The sequence below is a fragment of the Heterodontus francisci genome, chromosome 2 (assembly GCF_036365525.1).
Source record: "Heterodontus francisci isolate sHetFra1 chromosome 2, sHetFra1.hap1, whole genome shotgun sequence".
NCBI classification, from domain to species: domain Eukaryota; kingdom Metazoa; phylum Chordata; class Chondrichthyes; order Heterodontiformes; family Heterodontidae; genus Heterodontus; species Heterodontus francisci.
Genome location: NC_090372.1, coordinates 156,726,792 through 156,750,403, shown reverse-complemented (window position 1 = coordinate 156,750,403; position 23,612 = coordinate 156,726,792). Strand labels below are relative to the sequence as shown.

The window sequence follows — 23,612 nt, the reverse complement described above, 5'->3', positions numbered from 1 at the left end:
TTGTTTTAAAAAAAAAACCAATCTTGCAGCTTAGCAGTCTGGTGCATTAGTGTGCTAAGTGGTAGGATGTGGTCCACCATAAAGATAAAATGTTCAAAAGAGTAAGCACAAACCCTAATTGCACTGTCTTGTGTACTGTGAGACTTGAGGGGTGTGTTTGCAAATGTTCTCTAATTCACAGGTTCTGTCCAGCTGAAGTACTCAATTTCCACAAAGTCATCCTCGAGTGCTATGGAAAATGACAGATTTACATTAGTGCATTTTTAGATGTTATGGAATTGCATTTTATTCACTTAAAATAATTGTTCTTTCCACGTTTAAGAACCTAAGAGCTTAAAAAAAGTAGCAGGAGTGAGCCATTTTGACCTTCAGTCCTGCTCTGCCATTCAGGAAGGTCATGGCTGAGCTACCTCAGCCATACGTTCCTGTACTATTCCCATATCTCTTGATTCCCTTAGCATCCAAAAATCAATCTATCTCTGACGTGAATTCCAAAGGTTCAAAACCTTTTGAGTGAACAAATTTCTCATCTCAGTCTTAAAATGGCTAACCACTTATTCTGATTCGTTGACCCCTTGTTTTAGGCTCCCCTGGCAGGGAAACAGTCTCCTAGCATCTACCCTGCAGAGCTCCTTAGCATTTTATATGTTTCAGTGCAATCACCTCATTCTTCTAAACCCTAGGGAGCATAGGCCTAGTCTTTTCAATCTTTCCTGCTAGGACAATCCCCTCACCTGAATATTCAATTTAGTGAACCTTTGTTGCACTCCCTCTAAAGCAAGTATATCCTTTCTTGGGTAAAGAGACCAAACTGTACACAGTAGTCAAGGCATGGCCTCACCAAGGCCCGATACAGTTGCAATAATACCTCTACTCTTAGCTCAAATCCCTTTGTAATAAAGGCTAACATACCATTTGCTTTCCTAATTGCTTACTGTACCTGCACGTTAACTTTCTGTGATTTGTGTACAAGGACACCTAGATCTCTGATATTACGATTGAGGTGGGAGGAGTGCACTGTTTTTCTAGTTCCACTTCTCCACAGGTCAAAACATATATTTAAATTTTTCCCAGTTACCAATACGGTCAATCATATACTCTATTTTTATCCCAAATCAGCCAGGTTTCTTTAATAATAAACTGATAATTTTGTTGTTTATAAAACAAGACTTAACCAGTAACAAAGCAAAGCATTAAAACACAGATTGCAATATGAAAGTTCCCGTTTTACCTGAGGCTCTCCCCCCCCCCCCCCCCCCCCACCCCACCCCCACACACACACATACCGGTTAACCAAAAAATAAAAGACATTTTCCCTTTAGAGCTCTATTACAAAAAAAGAGGCAAAAATGAATACTTGCTAATTCTTGAAGGAAAAAAAGAGAAGCTATGGAAATATGTCAGATGTTCTGTTTTTCTGGTTTGGCTTCCCAAATACTCAGATGGCTGTCACTGGGATCTTCCTAGAATAGTTCTTTTCAGGTGACGTTGAAGATCAGTTTGGGCAGGCTTTCCAGGAGAAATGCAGCCAGGGTTTCAGTCTGTTTTTTTTATACTTGCCTTTCAGGGCTTCTTAAAGAGATAGAAAAACTGGCAGGCTTTTTCAAAGAGCTGGAACAGGCTGAGTTGTGGTTTTTCCTTGGCAGGTCGATTCTTTAACTCCTTTTCAAAAACTCCATCCATACCACAACTGCCTGTCCAAAGCAAAACCAAAACCATCTCAAGTCAAGCCTCCTGACCCCTATAAATCTTGACCTGTCACTTCTCTAAACAAATCAAAAAAGCCACCTGCTGATTATTTCTGAAAACAGGTGCCTTGCAGTAACTGTTGTTTACAAGCCAAGTCTAACAAGCCTTCTGATAACCTCTTTTTTAAAAAAAAACATGAAGTCCAGCATCTATGGAATCCTTTTTTCAGTTTGAAAACACAAGTTCTCAAAATTTAACAACAAAATGGAAGCACTCATAACACTGAATAGCAACGTTTCCAGTTTCTCTCCATTTAAAAAAAAAAATCTGCTTTTTTATTTTTCCTACCAAAGTGGATAACTTCACATTTCTCCACATTGTATTTCATCTGCTTCAATGTTTCTAGCCCAACCAGGAAGGAGGCATTGCTGGTTCTGGGGAATGAGGTCGGTCAAGTGCATCAAGTTTCAATAGGGGAACATTTAGGGGGCATTGATCAAAGTGAAAGGTTTAGGTTAGCTATGGAAAAGGACAAGGAGCAATCCAGAATAAAAATAATTGGGGGGAGGACCACCTTCAAAACAGATCTGGCCCAGGTAAATTGAAATCAAAGATTGGCAGGCAAAACTGTAACGGAACAATGGGCTGCCTTTAAAGAGGAAATGTTTTGGGTACAGTTAAGGTACATTCCCTGAGGAGGAAAGGTAGGGCAAACAAAGCCAGAGCTCCATGGATGACAAAATAGATGGCGAGTAAGACAAAGCAGAAAAAGGGTGCCAGGTTGATAATAGTGAGAACTAGACTGCATATAAAAAGTGCAGAGAGGAAGTGAAAAAATAAATGAAAAGCAAAGAGAGAGTATGAGAAGACACTAGCAGCTAACACAAAAGAAAATCCAAAAGTCTTCTGGAGGCATATAAATAGTAAAATATTAGTAAAAGGAGTAGTGGTGCTGATTAGGGACTAAAAGGGGATTTATGCTTGGAGGCATAGGGCATGTTACTGAATGAGTACTTTGCATCAGTCTTTACCAAGAAAGTAGATGCTGCCCATGTCGTAGTGAAAGAGGAGATAGTTGACAGACTGGATGGGCTAAAAGTTGATAAATCACCAGGATCTGATCAGATGCATCCAAAGATATTGAGGAAAGTAAGGGTGGAAATTGCGGAGGCACTGGCCATAGGCTTCCAATCCTCCATAGATGCACGGGTGGTGCCAGCAGACTAGAGAATTGCAAATGTTACCCCCTTGTTCAAAAATTGGTGTCAGGATAAGCCCAGCAACTACAGGCCAGTCAGCTTATCATCAGTGGCGGGAAAGTTTTTGAAAATGATAATCCGGGACAAAAGTAACAATCACTTGGACAAATGTAGATTAATTAAGGAAAGCCAGCAAGGATGTTAAAGGCAAATCTAACTAACTTGATTGAGTTTTTGATGAGGTAACAGAGGGTTGATGTGGGGAATGCAGTGGGCATGGTGTACGTGGAATTCCAAAAGTCGTTTGTTAAAGTGCCACATAAGAGGCTTGCCAGCAAAAGTTGAAGCCCATGGAATAGAAGGGTCAGTTGGAGCATGAATGCAATGTTGGCTGAGTGGCAGGAAACAGAAAGTAGTGGTGAACAGTTGTTTTTCGGACTGCAGGAAGGTATATAGAGGGGTCCCCCAGGGGTTGGTATTAGGGACACTGCTTTTCTTTATCTATATTGATAATTTTGATATGCACAGCACAATTTCAAAATTTGCAGAATACAAAAAACGTGCAAGTATTGTGAACTGTGAGGATAGTGATAGACATCAGGCGGACAGAGAGACTGGTAGAATGGGTGGAAACATGGCAGATAAAATTTAGTGCAGAGAAGTGTGAAGTGGGTAGGAAGAATGGGGAGAGACAATATAAAATAAAGGTTATAAGTCGAAAGGGGGAGGGGGTGCAGGAGCAGAAGGACCTATGGGTATATGCGCACAAATCATTGAAGGTGACAGGGCAGTTTCAGAAAGGCTTCATGGGCTTTATAAATTGAGGCATAGAAAATAAAAGCAAGGAGGTTACAGTGTACATTTATAAAACTGGTTTGGCCACAACTGGAATATTGGACAGGATTTTTATTTGCTCGTGAAGGCTGGAAAGGGGGCAGGAGGTCACTTAAACCTGTCACTCAGGTCTGCGTGCCAGTTTCCCCAATGTGAAACTGACAAACGCCAATTTTAAAAGGTAGTGGCAACCTGCCCATTCTGTAAAAGTGGCCACTTAATCCTTATAACAAGCTTGTCAGCTCGTTAAAGGGCCAGTTTGGAATTTTCTTTCTATGGTGTGGGTGCAATGCACCAGAGCCACGACAGGGAGGAGGAGGCAGTGACATGGGGGAGAAAGAACAAAGAACAGTACAGCACAGGAACAGGGCACTCGGCCCTCCAAGCCTGCGCTGATCTTGATGCCTGCCTAAATTAAAACCTTCTGCACTTCCGGGGACCGTATTCCTCTATTCCCATCCTATTCATGTATTTGTCAAGATGCCTCTTAAACATTGCTATCATACCTGCTTCCACCACCTCCCCTGGCAGCAAGTTCCAGGCACTCACCACCCTCTGTGTAAAGAACTTGCCTCGCACATCCCCTCTAAACTTTGCCCCTCTCACCTTAAACCTATGTCCCCTAGTAACTGACTCTTCCACCCTGGGAAAAATCTTCTGACTATCCACTCTGTCCATGCTGCTCATATCTTGGTAAACCTCTATCATGTCGCCCCTCCACCTCCGTCGTTCCAATGAAAACAATCCGAGTTTATCCAACCTCTCCTCATAGCTAATGCCCTCCAGACCAGGCAACATCCTGATAAACCTCTTCTGTACCCTCTCCAAAGCTTCCACGTCCTTCTGGTAGTGTGGTGGCCAGAATTGCATGCAATATTCTAAGTGTGGCCTAACTAAAGTTCTGTACAGCTGCAGCATGACTTGCCAATTTTTATACTCTATGCCCCGACCGATGAAGGCAAGCATGCCGTATGCCTTCTTGACTACCTTATCCACCTGCGTTGCCACTTTCAGTGACCTGTGGACCTGTACGCCCAGATCTCTCTGCCTGTCAGTACTCCTAAGGGTTCTGCCATTTACTGTATACTTCCCACCTGCATTAGACCTTCCAAAATGCATTACCTCACATTTGTCCGGATTAAACTCCATCTGCCATTTCTCCGCCCAAGTCTCCAACCAATCTATATCCTGCTGTATCCTCTGACAATCCTCAACACTATCCGCAACTCCACCAACCTTTGTGTCTTCCGCAAACTTACGAATCAGACCAGCTACATTTTCCTCCAAATCATTTGTATGTATTACAAAGAGCAAAGGTCCCAGCACTGATCTCTGCGGAACACCACTAGTCACAGCCCTCCATTCAGAAAAGCACCCTTCCACTGCTACCCTCTGTCTTCTATGACAGAGCCAGTTCTGTATCTGTCTTGCCAGCTCACCTCTGATCCCGTGTGACTTCACTTTTTGTGCCAGTCTGCCATTAGGGACCTTGTCAAAGGCTTTACTAAGTCCATATAGATAACATCCACTGCCCTTCCATCATCAATCATCTTTGTCACTTCCTCAAAAAACTCAATCAAATTAGTGAGATACGACCTCCCCTTCACAAAATCATGCTGCCTCTCGCTAATATGTTCGTTTGTTTCCAAATGGGAGTAAATCCTGTCCCGAAGAATCCTCTCTAATAATTTCCCTACCACTGACGTAAGGCTCACCGGCCTATAATTTCCTGGATTATCCTTGCTACCCTTCTTAAAAAAAGGAACATTGGCTATTCGCCAGTCCTCTGGGACCTCACCTGTAGCCAATGAGGATGCAAAGATTTCTGTCAAGGCCCCAGCAATTTCTTCCCTTGCCTCCCTCAGTATTCTGGGGTAGATCCCATCAGGCCCTGGGGACTTATCTAAATGCTTTGCAAGACACCCAACACCACCTCCTTTTTGATAATGAGATGACTGAGACTATCTACACTCCCTTCCCTCGGCTCATCATCCACCAAGTCCTTCTCTTTGGTGAATACTGATGCAAATTTAGTACCTCACCCATTTCCTCTGGCTCCAGACATAGATTCCCTTCTCTGTCCTTGAGTGGGCCAACCCTTTCCCTAATTACCCTTTTGCTCTTTATATATGTATAAAAAGCCTTGGGATTTTCCTTAATCTTGTTTGCCAATTACTTTTCATGACCCCTTTTAGCCCTCCTGACTCCTTGCTTAAGTTCCTTCCTACTGTCTTTATATTCCTCAAGGGATTCGTCTGTTCCTAGCCTTCCAACCCTTACGAATGCTTCCTTTTTCTTTTTGACTAGGCTCACAATATCCCGCGTTATCCATGGTTCCCGAAACTTGCCAAACTTATCCTTCTTCCTCACAGGAACATGCCGGTCCTGGATTCCAATCAACTGACGTTTGAAAGACTCCCACCTCAAACAGCTGCCCCAATTTAAATTCTTCAGTTCCTGCCTAATATTGTTATAATTAGCCTTCCCCCAATTTAGCACCTTCATCCGAGGACTACTCTTATCCTTATCCACAAGTACCTTAAAATTTATGGAATTATGGTCACTGCTCCCGAAATGCACCCCTACTGAAACTTCGACCACCTGGCCGGGCTCATTCCCCAATACCAGGTCCAGTATGGCCCCATCCCTAGTTGGACTATCTACATATTGTTTCATGAAGCCCTCCTGGATGCTCCTTACAAATTCTGCCCCATCCAAACCCCTAGCACTAAGCGAGTCCCAGTCAATGTAGGGGAAGTTAAAGTCACCCACCACTACAACCCTGTTACCTTTACATCTTTCCAAAATCTGTCTACATATCTGCTCCTCTACCTCCCACTGGCTGTTGGGAGGCCTGTAGAAAACCCCCAACATTGTGGCTGCACCCTTCCTATTCCTGAGCTCCACGCATATTACCTCGTTGCACGACCCCTCCGAGGTGTCCTCCCGCAGTACACCGGTGATATTCTCCTTAACCAGTAATGCAACTCCCCCACCCCTTTTACATGCCCCTCTATCCCGCCTGAAGTTTCTAAATCCTGGAACATTTAGCTGCCAATCCTGTCCTTCCCTCAACCAAGTCTCTGTAATAGCAACAATATCATAGTTCCAAGTACTAATCCAAGCTCTAAGTTCATCTGCCTTACCTGTTATACTTCTCGCATTGAAACAAATGCACTTCAGACCACCAGTCCCGCTGTGCTCCGCAACATCTCCCTGCCTGCTCTTCCTCTTAGTCTTACTGGCCTTATTTACTCGTTCCCCCTCATTTATTTGACTTGCTGTCCTACTGCTCTGGTTCCCACCCCCCTGCCACACTAGTTTAAAGCCTCTTGAGTGACACTAGCAAACCTCGCAGCCAGGATATCTATGCCCCTCCAGTTTAGATGCAACTCGTCCTTCTTGTACAGGTCCCATCTGTCCCTGAAGAGATCCCAATGGTCCAGATATCTGAAACCCTCCCTTCTACACCAGCTGTAGAGCCACATGTTTAGCTGCACTATCTTCCTATTTCTGACCTCACTGGCACGTAGCACGGGGAGTTATCCCGAGATTACAACCCTAGAGGTCCTGTCTTTTAACTTTCTACCTAACTCTCTAAACTCCCCCTGCAGAACCTCGTCTCTCTTCCTGCCTATGTCGTTGGTACCTATGTGTCCCACAACCTCTCGCTGTTCACCCTCCCCCTTCAGAATGCCCCCTGTCCGTTCAGAGACATCCTTGACCCTGGCGCCAGGGAGGCAACATACCATCCTGGAGTCTCTTTCACATCCACAGAAGCGCCTATCTGAGCCGCTGACTATAAAGTCCCCTATAACTATTGCTCTTCTGCGCTTTGTCCCTCCCTGCTGAACAACAGTGCCAGCCGTGGTGCCACTGCTCTGGCTGCTGCTGTTTTCCCCTGATAGGCCATCCCCCCCAACGGTATCCAAAACGGGTATACTTGTTAGAGAGGGGGATAGCCACAGGGGATTCCTGCACTGACTGCCTGCCCCATCTAGCGGTCACCCATCTATCTGCCTGCACCTTGGGTGTAACCACTTCTCTAAAACTCCTGTCTATGACGCTTTCTGCCACCTGCATGCTCCTAAGTGCATCCAGTTGCCACTGCAGAGGTAAGTTTTTTATACTTACCGGTCCGGAACTCCGTCCTCCGAGTCTTCTCCCAGTCAGCTGTGCTCTTTGGAAGCTCTCGGCTCCCCTCATTCTGAGGGCAGGTAGGAAATGAAAGGAGCTCCTCACCGAACTTCCTCAGTTACCAAACTTCCACTATAGTACTCCAGTGCAAACAAAGTCAGCACTGTAAGATGGCTCTCTTTTATACTGACTGACTCTAGCCCCTGAAAACTGGTTTAAGCCAATTCTCTAATTAACAAGGTGCAGCTGCAAGCACAGCCTGAGTGAACCCTGTTTAAAGCTGGTCTAAAACTCACCTTCTCCAACCCTAACAGCAACTGTTAAGTTACTCTGCTAAATAAAAGACACATTAGATTTAAGATAAAATTAACCCTTAATTATCCTCAGTTACCAAACTTCCACTATAGCACTCTAATGCAACCCAAGTCAGCACTCCAGTGCAAACAAAACTGGGATGGCGGGACAGAAGCAAGAGGCAGCATTAAAGAAGGAAGGCTCAGAGAAGGCCCTTATTCACAGGCAACGAGTTACGTTCATTGAGAATTATCTTTCATACCTCTGCGTTCTTGACAAGGGCATTGTGGAGGGGGCTGGGGGAACACCTCCTTCTGCTAATGCGTTCATGACAAGGGGCTGGGGGGTGGAGGGGGCGGTTTCAGGAAGACTTTGCAATCCATTGCCAACGAAGGAATGGCATTAGAGGAAATGGAATCAAGCTTCTGTAAGCTTGCTCCAACCAGCGATGAGAAGCAGCATCTGCTAGAGCAAAGGTGAGGGCAAAGGGGTTAGGAAGTGGGGTCAAGAAGGTGCCGGAGACTCCAGCTTACACAATTTTCAGCATGCTCTATCGCTTTGCCAACACTCACTTCCCATTCTCCTGCGTCTCGCCAACATGAAATGATAACACACCACAAGTGAGCCTTAATGCAACAGCTTTCCCAGTGGTTTATTGCTTAACACTTAACTATTATTTACATTGGGAACACCCGTGACCGACAAAGTGACATTACTGACACAGTGATCTCCACTGATGGCCACTCCTAGGAGTGCCTCCCCCTCTGGCTGCAAATAAGGTGGAGGCAGGCTGCTTGCTACTGCCTGTCTGGGACTGAATCGCCTGTGGTGGTTGGCCTAGGTGTTGAGGTGGCACCTCCAAAGGTTGCTAAACCTGCATCACTGCAGGGGCAGGCTCTGTCACAGGGCATGTCTCCATAGATGCTTCAACTGTTGGAGGGGCCATGGGAGCGGATGATGACGACATAGCCCCCTCGTCACCATCTGTCGCCTTCTTGGCCCTTTCATGGCACCTTTGCTGGAGGGGACTACCAGCTGGCATCTTCTCCGTGTCTATTTGTGTCACTGACTGGTCACTGCTGCTGAGTCTGGCATGCATCCTGTGTATGTCAGTGCACTGTTCCTGCATCTACTCTGATGCCACACATGGCTACCCAAGAGGTTGGCCACTCTTGTCAGTGGAAGAGCTCGTGTGCTCAAAGTACTAAGTCATTGTGGAGCACATGAAATGAATTTACTCCTCCATTCTCATCCTATGATTCTGCAGAACCATAGGTAACTCCAACATGTGGGTGCACATCTCACGCTGGTTCACCTTTCATGTTTCGTGACCCGTGAGGCTCTGCACCTCTACCCTGCTGAGGACGGCTGTGCCTGTCCTCTGAGGGTTGCTGGCCACAGCCCACTCTGCCTCCCCCGAATGCTCCAGCTCTGAGGTGATGTGCGCTTCACCCTATGCCACCTTTTCTAATAACACGCGAGGACCCACTGAGGTGTGAGTATCTGTGCTGGTGGAGGGTGTGCTAGTCAGAGGTGGCCATTGTTATGACTGCAGCAGGCGCAACGCACTGTCAGTTCAGTCCTGTCACTCCACAGGTCGCAACATATTATTAAGGTTTTCTCATCCAACCAGAAAACAGCCAAATTAAACACTCTAGTAACACCCAGAATAAAACAGACCAGACCAGGTATCTTTAGACAGCAACAAATTAACTATTTATTAAAAACTAAATCTTAAACACTATTAAGATAAACCTATGTCTAAAGACCTTACAATTTCTTATTTTAATCTAACTCCCCCATTTACACACACACTCAAAAATAACAGTAGTTAAGCAGTTTTAAAAGTGGTGTTTTTAAAAATTAGTTGTTTCTTAAGAATAAATAAATAAGTAAGTCTTTGTGGGTTACGTTCCTGATGGATGAGGTATTATAATGTGAAAATAATCAAAGGCCGCTCGAAGTCTCCACGTGGATTTGATGAAATTGTCTGTTCTTAATAGACATTCAAACTCTTCAGCTGCAGTGGGCATCAAAAGTTCCTTCAACGATGAGCGCAGCAATAGGTAGACTTGAATTTTAAAACTGACAGTATCTCAGTTGAAATTTTACTTCAAATTCCAGCAAACTCAATCAATCAAGAGAGATTAAGTCTTGAAGCAAATACTTCCTGGCTTGGAAGTAAAGAAAAGGAGTTTTACTACCTTCAGCAATAGAAACGATCTCTTAAAAGAAAAGGATTTTTCTTTCCTTAGGCAATTAACTTGGCCTGTAGCTCCTTGTAGAATTTCTGCTGAGAGAATAGAAAGCTTCTTTCTCCAGTAGCATGTTTTGCTGTTTGCTAGTTCAGACTGGTTTTTGCCAGTTTTACACACAGGCAAATCGAAACGTTATATCAAGTGACCTCTCTCCTGCTGTTGTCTAGGTAACAAAATGCAGCTGTGGCACACTGTGTCCCCAGAAATCCAAAACTTCTGTCCCTATTTTAAAGGCACACACTTTTTAACAGAGATTTAAAGGCACACCGTTTTAATCTGAGGAGAAAAATAATTGTAGTCCCGTGATACCATGCAAGCTCCGAAGTGTTGTCTTCCTCTCGCTTTTCAGGAACTTGTTATCGTAGCATGACTCCTGTCCCTCAGCAGCTGGCCCTGTTGAAGGCATGAGAAGGTGGTGAAGAGAGATCAGGACAGTCAACAGATGCTTCTGCTTACAATAATGTGATGACCACTTATGCATTGACAGCTCATTGCACAGGGAGCATTGTCCTGAACCTGCAAACATTGAGATGTTTTCACCCTGTTTATGGCAGATTCCTTTTTCTCCGTCCCCAGTGTCCTTGTGGCTTGACACCCTGGCCATATTAAGGGCCAGCTCCTCAAAGTGTGTCTGCATCATGAGCTGGGGCACCCCACCGTCTAGGCATGCCCTCTCATTCTCCCTGGCGTTCAACTCCCGTTTGGCTGCAAGGTGAAGAAAAATGCCGTTAGTACAATACCTCTCTCCCTCACCACTCTCAGCTCTGCATTTGCATACGCTGCTGCAGTCTGCACTCCAATCTTCTGTCCAGTAGTGCTAGGGTTCTGACCTACACTTATGGGTCATCAAAGCTGCTGAGCACACATCTCTCCCATGGTCAGGAGAACTTTAAGTGCCCTCCGGCTACTCCTCTCTTTTTTGCACTCTGGTGACTGCTGACCAGGAGACTTCCTTTGGACTCACCTTTTCAGACCTGTGAAGGTCACTGAAATGTTTTCTGCACTGGACCCAGTTCCTGCTCACCGCTCCTCTGCTGCTGACCTTGTGTGCCACCTCCAGTCATGCGCTCTTGGTGAGCCTTGCAAGCCACTGGTAGGGAGCAGGGTGTTTCGGCACCCGGTCAACGCCTCCAGCAACAGCTTCCGTGAGGCATCAGAAAAACAGGGAGCTGCCCTAGCTCAGGTGCCTTCGCTAGCCACTGCTCAGGTCCTCTTCCCATTTTTTGGACAAATGGCAGCCTCAGCAATGGCTGCCACCCGCCCTTTAAATCAGACCTGCTGCCACTTATTTCCCACATCCACTGCCGCTAATCGGACAGCGACTGCGACTCTGGGCCAGTTAAGTAATTTGCAAATAAAACTTGCAATACTTTGTGTGTTGTGGCAGTAGTGTGGGGTTGGGACCCAGAGTCATCATAACGCGGGATTCCAACCCTGGAATTGAAATCTTGCCCATCATGTCCGATTCTGGGTACCACATTTAAGAAGTATGTGAAGGGATTAGTGAGCGTGATCCTTAACAGTACCACACTAGTTACAACTTGTCAACCTGAAAATGACCCATTACTTCCCAGGAACTCTACTTTGTTCGTTAACCAATCCTCAATCCATGCTAATATCTTACTCCCAATCCCATGAGTCCTAATTTTGAGTAATAATCTCTTGTGTGACATCTTATCAAATGCTTTTTGAAAATCCAAATGCACTTCATCCACTGGTTTCCCCCTTATATCCACCCTATTAATAACACCCTCAAAAAAAGAACTTCTAACAATTTGTCAAACACAATTTTCCTTTTGTAAACGTGTGTTGACTCTCCCAATTGTATGAAGATTTTCCAAGTATACTGTTATGTCCCCAATATTAGATTTTGTCATTTTCCCTACTACTGATGTCAGGCTAATTGACCTATAGTTCCCTGTTTTCTCTCTTCCTCCTTTCTTGAATAGCAGGATTACATCTGTTACCTTCCAATCCACAGGAACCGTTCTAGAATCTAGAGAATTCTGCAAGATCAAAACCAATGCATCCACAATCTCTGTACCTATCTTTTAAAAAAAACTTGGGTTTTAGGCCATAAGGACCAGGTGGTTTGTCGGATTTTAGTTCCATTAATTTCTCCAATCCTATTTCTTTACTAATACCAGTATCCTTATCTTCTGTCAACAGAGCCTCGTTTTCCCATTACATCCAGAATGTTTTGTTCTGTCCTCTACCATGAAGACAGATACAAAGTATTTGTTTAATGTCTCTGCCATTTTCTTATTCCCCATTATAATTTATCCAGTCTCAGCCTCTAAGGGAACCCGTTTACTCTTGCTAATCTCTTCCTTTTTACATACTCACCCAGCAACCTAGGATCAGGTCATTTGGTTATCTTCTTGATCAGGGAACAATGTTATCACTCTAGATCAGGGTCGACAACCTTAATAACAAGAAGAGGCATTTTTTAAATTTAGTCAAAATTACAATATCTTAAGAGCTGCAATGTTGTTACACAAATTCCAATAATACTGAAGAACAAGACAGAGATCTATTTCAATTACAATGTTTTTACAAAAAAGTTAATTTAATAATACTTTCTCACAAGTACAGTGTTATTAAAAGTTCAAAACAACTTAACGAGCCATTTCGTTACCATCAAATTGTGTTTGATCGATCTAGATCGGGAGCCGCACGAGTCTTCAATGTGCCGCATGTGGCTCCAGAGCCACAGATGCAGACCCCTGTTGGTGATTTGGAGGGTTCTGCTAAAATGGAGAATGTGATGATTCGTTTACTTCAAACTGGCTAGCATCATACTGTGTTGATAATTTAGATGAACCATCCAATTGTAACGAATATCGCACAGCACTGCTGCTAGAGGTGTAAAATTGCACATTTGTTCCAGTGCGAGTACAACACCATTGCTTTCAAAATATGCTATAAATCCTGAAAAATAATTGCGCATGTTTATTATTTTCCATATGCATGACAGGAGTTTCATGGTGGTTGAAGGATTAGTGGTTGGTGTAGTATTCCAATGTAGCTTTATTTTCAAAAAGAATTGAGAATTGAACCTTTAGATTTGTTTTAACATTGTATTTCCAATCTGATTCATTGTAATTGTATGCTGAACATTCACTATTATTTTTCAAGGTTATATTTGAGGATTGCAATTAGTTGTGCTTGAGCAGTGAGGTTTTCTTAGCACATTTAAAAGGACTGATTTGCAATATCGAATTTTGTATTAAACAGATTTATTTTAGGGGTGGAATGTTTCAGGATATGATGCTGTAAAACATTTAGAGCATCCACTAATTCTGTGACAGAACAGCAAAACTATTTGGGTTTGTTAAATTCAATCCTGTTTTTACACGAAAATTTCTCTTAACCAGAATTACCTTGCAACATAAGATAACGGATAAAACTAGGTAATTCTGGACATATACAGCAGGTCAGCCTTTGTTTAAAAAAAAGTTTTAACATTGTGGGTGTTTATCCTTTATCGGAACTGTGATCTAAATCAGATATTCGCATGTGCTCTAATTTGTGTCCCCAACCTTCTTGAAGGCAGACCGTGAAAACAGCTAGTAAGACTGGTCGGATAGGAATTGTTCAACTCTGTTTCACAACAGTTGAACATATAGAGGAATAGTTATGATGAGTGCCACTTAATTCAACCAGTACTACTTGTCTTTTTGTAATAATACAAAATAATCACACTCTGCTGTTCCACAACAGTGAACTTACTTGAATTAAATAGAATAAATCCTAAGTACTCTCCTGCATTCTCCATCTGAATCTGGTGGAAACACGACTGCTTGGGTCTTTGTTTCTGTTTTTTATTAGGATGTTCAGGACCAGAAAGGAAGGCCTGTCGGATCCACCCCTGCTGAGTGACTGGGACCAGAAACTTCCCAGTACAATGGGTGTGAAGTGTTTATTGATTGTTGAGACAGGCTAATGGATTGCTGATAATCTAGTCTGTGGGGAGACAACATCAAAACTTAGCTCATTGCACTTTAACAACCGATTGCCTCAGTGCTTTTAAATTGGAGGCACAAACTTTACTTTAAAAGCCTAACATTTAAAATGAGCTCCTTTATCCAGTTCCTTTCTGTGAGAAAAATGTCCACAAAATCACAAAAAGAGTTACAGAGCCACATTGGAACTGTCTGCTATCATGCCTTATGCAGTCATTTGAATCCCTTGATGAGCTTACTTTTTTGTCACGTTTGGGCTATTTATTTTATATTTATTGAACCTAAAATATGTATATTTTTCTATACAATCAAAAATGCTTTTGGGGCTAGGTCAATTAACTTTCAAGTGAACTGAAGTGCAACTGAATAAATTGAAATCAGTCACTTATTGATTTGACAGCAGTCCATACTTTCATTTAATTCTGCAGATATCCGCTATTGGTATTAGTAGGCCATTAACAGGAGTAGGCCATTTAGCCCCTCAAGTCTGTTCCATCATTCAGTGAGATCATGGCTGATCTGTGACCAAACTTCAGATACCCGCCTTTGCCCCATAAGTCATTTTGTGATCAAAACGTACATTTAAAACTCAACCTGTTATTTTTTAAAGACATTTATAGTCAACATTCTATTCCTGACCAATTTGATTTGCCATTGGCATTAACATCCAAGCTATGCTGCAAGCTCCTGGCAGAATGAAACTTTTTTTATTCATTCATGGGATGTGGGCGTCGCTGGCCAGGCCAGCATTTATTGCCCATCCCTAATTGCCCTTGAGAAGGTGGTGGTGAGCTGCCTTCTTGAACCACTGCAGTCCATTTGGGGTAGGTATACCCACAGTGCTGTTAGGAAGGGAGTTCCAGGATTTTGAACCAGCGACAGTGAAGGAACGGCGATATAGTTCCAAGTCAGGATGGTGTGTGACTTGGAGGGGAACTTGCAGGTGGTGGTGTTCCCATGCATTTGCTGCCCTTGTCCTTCTAGTTGGTAGAGGTCGCGGATTTGGAAGGTGCTGTCTAAGGAGCCTTGGTGCATTGCTGCAGTGCATCTTATAGATGGTACACACTGCTGCCACTGTGCATCGGTGGTGGAGGGAGTGAATGTTTGCAGATGGGGTGCCAATCAAGTGGGCTGCTTTGTCCTGGATGGTGGCGAGCTTCTTGAGTGTTGTTGGAGCTGCACCCATCCAGGCAAGTGGAGAGTATTCCATCACACTCCTGACTTGTGCCTTGTAGATGGTGGACTGGCTTTGGGGAGTCAGGAGGTGAGTTACTCGCTTCAGGATTCCTAGCCTCTGACCTGCTCTTGTAGCCACGGTATTTATATGGCTACTCCAGTTCAGTTTCTGGTCAATGATAGCCCCTAGGATGTTGATAGTGGGGGATTCAGCGATGGTAATGCCGTTGAATGTCATGGGGAGATGGTCATTGCCTGGCACTTGTGTGGCGCGAATGTTACTTGCCACTTATCAACCCAAGCCTGGATATTGTCCAGGTCTTGCTGCATTTCTACACGGACTGCTTCAGTATCTGAGGAGTCACAAATGGTGCTGAACATTGTGCAATCACCATCGAACATCCCCACTTCTGACCTTATGATTGAAGGAAGGTCATTGATGAAGCAGCTGAAGATGGTTGGGCCTAGGACACTACCCTGAGGAACTCCTGCAGTGATGGCCTGGAGCTCAGATGCTTGACCTCCAACAACCACAACCATCTTCCTTTGCGCTAGGTATGACTCCAGCCAGCGGAGGGTTTTCCCCCTGATTCCCATTGTCCTCAATTTTGCTAGGGCTCCTTGATGCCATACTCGGTCAAATGCTGCCTTGATGTCAAGGGCAGTCACTCTCGCCTCACCTCTTGAGTTCAGCTCTTTTGCCCATGTTTGAACCAAGGCTGTAATGAGGTCAGGAGCTGAGTGGCCTTGGCGGAACCCAAACTGAGCGTCACTGAGCAGGTTATTGCTAAGCCAGTGCCGCTGGATCGCACTGTTGATGACACCTTCCATCACTTTACTGATGATTGAGAGTAGGCGGTAATTGGACTTGCCCTGCTTTTTGTGTACAGGACATACCTGGGCAATTTTCCACATTGCAGGGTAGATACCAGTGTTGTAGCTGTACAGGAAAAGCTTGGCTAGGGGCGTGGCAAGTTCTGGAGCACAGGTCTTCAGTACTATTGCTGGAATATTGTCAGGGCCCATAGCTTTTGCAGTATCCAGTACCTTTAGGCGTTTCTTGATATCACGCGGTGTGAATCGAATTGGCTGAAGTCTGGCATCTGTGATGCTGGGGACTTCAGGAGGAGGCCGAGATGGGTCATCAACTCGGCACTTCTGGCAGAAGACTGTTGCAAATGCTTCAGCCTTATCTTTCGCACTGATGTGCTGGGCTCCCCCATCATTGAGGATGGGGATATTTGTGGAGCCACCTCCTCCAGTTAGTTGTTTAATTGTTCACCACCATTCATGGGCTGGATGTGGCAGGACTGCAGAGCTTAGATCTGATCCGTTGGTTATGGGATCACTTAACTCTGTCTATCGCATGCTGCTTACGCAGTTTGGCATGCAGATAGTCCTGTGTTGTAGCTTCACCAGGTTGACACTTCATTTTGAGGTATGCCTGGTGCTGCTCCTGGCTTGCCCTCCTGCACTCTTCATTGAACCAGGGTTGGACTCCTGGCTTGATGGTAATGGTAGAGTGGGGGATATGCCGGGCCATGAGGTTACAGATTGTGGCTGAGTACAATTCTGCTGCTGCTGATGGCCCACAGCACCTCATGGATGCCCAGTTTTGCATTGCTCTATCTGTTCAAAATCTATCCCATTTAGCACGGTGGTAGTGCCACACAACATGATGGAGGGTATCCTCAATGTGAAGGTGGGACTTCGTCTCCACAAGGACTGTGCGGTGGTCACTCCTACCAATACTATCATGGACAGATGCACCTGCAGCAGGCAGATTGGTGAAGACGAGATCAAGTATGTTTTCCCCTCTTGTTGGTTCCCCCACCACCTGCCGCATACCCAGTCTAGCAGATATGTCCTTTAGGACTCGGCCAGTAGTGTTGCTACCGAGCCACTCTTGGTGATGGACATTGAAGTCCCCCACCCAGAGTACATTTTGTGCCCTCGCCACCCTCTGTGCTTCCTCCAAGTGCTGTTCAACATGGAGGAGTACTGACTCATCAGCTGAGGGAGGGCGGTAGGTGGTAAACAGCAGGAGGTTTCTTTGTCCATGTTTGATCTGATGCCATGAGACGTCTTGGGGTCCAGAGTCGATGTTGAGGACTCCCAGGGCAACTCCCTCCCTACTGTATACCATTGTGCCACCACTTCTGGTGGGTCTGTCCTGCCGGTGGGAGAGGACAGAGCCGGGGTTGGTGATGGCAGTGTCTGGGACATTGTTTGTAAGGTATGATTCTGTGAGTATGACTATGTCAGGCTGTTGCTTGACTAGTCTGTAGGACAGCTCTCCCAACTTTGGCACAAGCCCCCAGATGTTAGTAAGGAGGACTTTGCAGGGTCGACAGGACTGGGTTTGCCGTTGTCGTTTGCGGTGCCTAGGTCGATTCCGGGTGGTCCGACCGGTTTCATTCCTTTTTATTGACTTTGTAGCGGTTTGATACAACTGAGTGGCTTGCTAGGCCATTTCAGCGGGCATGTAAGAATCAACCACATTGCTGTGGGTGTCGAGTCACATGTCGGCCAGACCAGGTAAGGACAGCAGATTTCCTTCCCTGAAGGACATTAGTGAACCAGATGGGTTTTTCCAACAATCGACAATGGTTTCATGACCATCATTAGATGGGCTTTTAATTCCAGATTTATTAATTGAATTCAAATTCCACCTTCTGCTGTGGTGGGATTTGAACCCATGTCCCCAGAGCAATTCCCTGGGTCTCTGGGTTACTAGTCCAGTGGCAATACCACTACGCCACCGCCTCCCCTGCACTAGTGGTGAACATAGGAACAGGAGAAGGCTATTCCGTCCCTTGAGCTTTGTTCCACCACTATATTAGATTGTGGTTGATCTTTACCCACAGGTCAGGTCTTTGTTATTCAAACTTTTTTCAATATTTATGTAAATTCCAAAGTGCATTGCAATGTAAAAGCTAATTGTAGACAGTTAATTTTGATCTGGTCCTCAAGTTTCAATGTTTCATGTTGCATATTGCAATTTATGAACCTGAATTTGTGCACATCTTTACAGTGTTGAGATTTTCTAATAAAATAACAGTTCCAGAAATAAGAAATGGATGGATTACTTCAGGACTTCAGATTAAGATGTCAAGGTAAAAAATGTCCAGGATTAAATGGTGAGTCGAAAAGGAGAGTGATCAAATGAATGGCAGGATGATGTTTGCTCTGCTGAACTGCCACTGTAGGTTGAAATGAACATGCTTGAAATGCCAACTCTCAGCTCACATTTTTAAAAAAATATTTCATTCTATAGCTTTCTTCACTCCATTTAAATGGTAATTACATATTTATTATGCAGTGCAGATGTTGGTTCCTGCTACATTGCCCTTGGGGTATTGCAGTAGTTGTAGTGTAACTGAAGAATCTTCCTATTAATGAGAAAAAAATCCAAATTACAAAATATTCTGTTGCATGAAATATTGCCTCAGGTAATAAATGGAACAATTGTCTGTTGCCTTATAGCTGAGACCTTAGATAACTTCTCGGGGCAGATGTGTGTTAGATTTGCACGATGTACTCCCAACAGGATAATTGCATGACTGGAATGAAATGATCAATAAGCAGCAGTCAGCGTAAAGAATTGTGAAGTCTACAATGGGGATGGAAAAAAAACAGAAAGTCTAAGAGATCTAAATACAACTTCTGACTTTATATCTCCCATGTCATTCCCTGCTGTCTGAAACTTGTTACCACCTTACTGGCTTCCTATTGACACAAAAGCCTATTGACTTGGAGTCATTTCTGGCACAGAAGGAGGCGATGTGGCCCATGGAGTCCATTTGGACTCTCCACAGAGCTATTTAGTCAATCCCACTCCCCCACAGCTCTGCAAGTCACTTTCCTACAAGTGGCCATCCAGTTTCCTCTTGAAGTCATTGTCTATGCTTCCACTGCCCTTGTGGGCAGCAAGTTCCAGGTCATTACCACCTACTGCGTAAAAAAAAGTGCTTCCTCTTATTCCCCTTCATCTCTAGTCCAAAACCTTCAGTCTGTGTCCCCTAGTCCTTGTACCATTAGTTAATGGGAGCAGTTTTCCCTTGTCTAACTTATCTAAGCCAGTCATAATCTTGTACATTTCTATTAAATCTCCCATGTTCTAAGTAGAGCGACCCAAGTTTTTCCAACCTAAACTTGTAACTACAATCCCCCATCCTTGGAACCATTCTGGTAAATCTCCTCAGCACCATCTCAAGGACCCACACATCTGTCCTAAAGTGTGGTGACCAGAACTGGACACAATACTCCAGTTCAGGCCTAGCCAGAGTTTTGTAACTTCTCTGCTTTTGTACTCAATGCCTCTGTTTATCAAGCGCAAGATCACATATGCTTTACTAACCACTCTCTCAATATGTCCTGCCACCTTCAAAGATCAATGCACATGCACCCCCATGTCCTCTGTTCCTGCACACTCTTTAGAACTGCGCCATTAAGTCTGTACTGCCTTTCCTTGTTACTTCTGTCAAAATGCATCACCTCACACCTGTCAGTATTAAATTCCATCTGGCACCTCTTTGTCTATTCTGCTAGCCTATCTATGTCCTCTTGCAGGCTGTTCATATCATCCTTATTGCCTGTCACACTTCCAAATTTGGTGTCATAGAGAAATATTGAGATTCTACTCTATTCCAAGATCCAAGTCATTGATATATAGGAAAAAAAGCAGTGGCCCCAACACTGACCCTTGGGGAACACCATTGTCTACCATCCTCCAGTCTGACAAGCACAACCATTTACTATGACTCGCTTTTCCATCCTTAAGCCAATTTTTTATCCAGTTGGACACTGGCCTTCCTATTCCATGTGCCTCAATTTTGTTAAACGACCTTTATGTGGTACCTTATCAAATGTTTTCTTAAAATCCATATAAACAACATCCACTGTATTTCCTCCATCAATCTTCTCTGTTACTTCATCAAAAAATTCAATTAAATTAGTCAAACATGATCTGACTTTTACAAATCCGTGTTGACTATCTTTAAGTAACTCAAACCTCTCCAAGTCTGTGTTGATTTTTTTCTCCTGATTATTGTTTCTAAAACTTTGCCCATCACTGATAAACTAACTGACCTGTTGTTGCTAGGACTGTCCTTACACCCTTTTTTGAATAAGTGTGTCACATTTTTCACTCTTAACCCCCTGGCACCTCACCTGTATCCAGGGAAGATTGGAAGATTATGGCAAGCCCTTCTGCTAATTCCATCCCCATTTCCTTCAGCAACCTGGGATGCAAACCATCCCGACCAGGTGACTCATCCACCCTCAGCATAGCCAGCCTTTTTAGTACCTCCCCCTTATCAATTTTTACCCTATCCATTGCCTCTGCTCTGTCCACTTCTACCGATATTTTGTCAGATTCCACTTCCTTAGTGAACACTGAAACAAAGTACTCATTAAGTATACTAGTCTTGCCCTGTGCCTCTAAGCATATATTGCCCTCTTTGTCCCTAATAGGCCCCCCTCTACCTCTTACTACCTGCTTACTATTTACATGCTGGTAGAAGATTTTTGCATTCCCTTTTATGTTGCCTGTCATTCGATTCTTATTTTCTTTCTTCGCCAGTCTAATTTTCCTCTTCACCTCCCCTCTCAAGTTATTGTATATGGCCTGGTTCTCACTTGAAGAATTCACCTGACGTGCATCATACACCCTCTTTTTTTGTTTCATCATAATCTCTATCTTTAAGAACCTGCAAAGAATGACAAAAAAAAGAGGGAGATAGTAGAGTATGAGAGAAAACTAGCTAGTAATATAAAAACAGATAGAGTTTCCAGAAATATTTAAATAGGAAAAGAGTAAGTAAAGCTAGTGTTGGTGCTCTAGAGAGAGTCTGGGAAATTGATAATGGAAAACAAGGAAATGGCAGAGGCGTTGAACAGGTATTTTGTGTCTGTTTTCACTGTAGAAGACTTGGAAAATTCCCAAAGATACTTGAAAATCAAGAGGTGAAAGGGAAGGAGGAACTTGAGCAATCACCATCATTAGGGAAAAGGTGCTGGAAAACTATTACACCTGAAGGCTGACAAGTCTCCAGGACCAGATGGCTTGCATCCTAGGATCTTAAAAGAAGTGGCTGCAGATATAGTAGAGGCTTTGGTTATAATCTTCCAAAGTTTCTTAGATTCTGGAAGGGTCCCAGCGGTTTGGAAAATAGCAAATGTAAAACCTTTATTCAAGAAAGGAGGGAGACAGAAAGCAGAAAACTATAGGCCAGTTAGCCTAATATCTGTCATAGGGAAATTGCTAGAATCCATTATTAAGGAAGTAGTAGCAGGACATTTCAGGAAAATCATAATGGGATTAAACAGAGTCAACATGGTATTGTGAAAGGGAAATCGTGTTTAACTAATTTATTGGAGTTCTCCGAGAAAGTAACAAGCAAGATGCATAAAGGGAACATGTAGATGTGGTGTACTTGGATTTCCAAAAGGCATTTAATAAGGTGCTACATCAAAGGTTACACACAAGATAAGAGCACATGGTTTAGGGGGTAACATATTAGCATGGATAGAGGACTGGTTAGCTAAAGGTAGCAGAGAGTAGGGATAAAGGGGTCTTTTTTGGGTTGGCAAGCTGTAACTAGTGGAGTGCCACAGGGATCAATGCCAGGCCCTCAACTATTTACAATCTGTATCAATGACTTGGATGAAGGTACCAAATGCATGGTAGTTAAATTTGCCGAAGACACCAAGATAGGAAGGAATACAAGTTGTCAAGTGGAGATAAAGAGTCTACAAAGAGATATAGATAGGTTAAGTGAGTGGGCAAACATTTGGCAGATGTAGTATAATGTGGGAAAATGTGAACTTGTCCATTTTGGTAGGAAGAATCGAAAAGCTGTATACTATTTAAATGGTGAGAGATTGTAGAGCTCAGTGGTACAGAGGCATCTGGGTGTCCTGGTACATGAATTGCAAAACGTTAGTATGCAGGTGCAACAAGTGATCAGGAAGGACAGATGGAATGTTGGCGTTTATTGCAAGGGGAATGGAATATAAAAGTAGGGACGTTTTACTGCAGCTGCACCGGACTTTGGTGAGACTATCTCTGGCGTACTGTGTACAGTTTTGGTTGCCTTATTTGAAAAAGGATATAATTGCGTTAGCAGTTCAGAGAAGGTTCTCTCAACTAATTCTGGGGATAAGGGCTTATCCTACGGAGAAAGGTTGAACAGGTTGGGCCTCTACCCATTGGAGTTTAGAAGAATGAAACGTGTTAGAACCTGAGGGGACTTGGCAGGGTGGATACCGGGAGGATGTTGCCTCTTGTGAGGGAAACTAGAACTAGGGGATACAGTTTAAAGAATAAGAGGTTTCCCTTTCAACACAGAGATGAAGAGAAATTTTTCTCGAGACTCGTTAGTCTGTGGATTTCTCTTCCCGAGGAAGCAGTGGAGGCTGGGCCATTGAATTTATTCAAGGTTGAGTTAGATAAATTTTCAATAGACAAGGGAGTCAAGGGTTATGGGAGGCAGACAGGAAAGTGGAGTTGAGACCACAACCAGATCAGCTATAATCTTATTGAATGGTGGAGCAGGCTCACAGAGCCAAATGGCCTATTCCTGCTCCTATGTCCTATATTCCCTCATCATCCAAGGCTCCCTTACCTTTCGCCCTCATTGGAGTGTACCTAGCCTGTACCTGAAGCATCTCTTCCTTAAAGATAACCCATTGTTCTGAGACAGCTCTTCCTGTCGGTCTTTGGTTCCATTCTACCACGGCAAGATCCCTTCTCATCACATTGAAATTAGCCCTCTTCCAATCTCGATGTTCTACCTTATTTTCCTCTGTGCTTTTCTACATTACTAGTCTAAACCTTATGATGCGATGGTCACTCTTATCCAAAGACACTCGGTCCACTTTGCCTACCTCATTTCCCAGCACCAGATTCTGCAATGATTCTTTTCTAGTTGGGCTGAGAACATACTAATCAAGGAAATTCTCCTGAACTCATTTCAGAAATTCCTCCCCCTCCTTTCCCTTTACTCTAGAATTATCGCAATAGATATTTGGGCGAATAAAGTCCCTCAGTATCACTA

At 43.9% G+C, this 23,612-nt stretch overlaps 1 protein-coding gene and 1 long non-coding RNA gene across 2 annotated transcripts in view; one reads left to right on the top strand and one right to left on the bottom strand.

Annotated features, from left to right (window-relative positions):
* The window catches only part of LOC137347744 (pituitary tumor-transforming gene 1 protein-interacting protein-like), a 90,134-nt gene that overhangs the window by 44,961 nt on the left and 21,561 nt on the right, over window positions 1-23,612 (top strand). The gene's annotated exons all lie outside the window — the stretch shown is intronic.
* On the bottom strand, window positions 9,957-14,363 carry LOC137347755 (uncharacterized). The gene is made up of 4 exons (XR_010969017.1): window positions 14,144-14,363; window positions 13,050-13,158; window positions 12,758-12,836; window positions 9,957-11,116 (listed from the first exon to the last, which is right to left on the bottom strand). It is a non-coding gene; the product is annotated as an uncharacterized lncRNA (long non-coding RNA).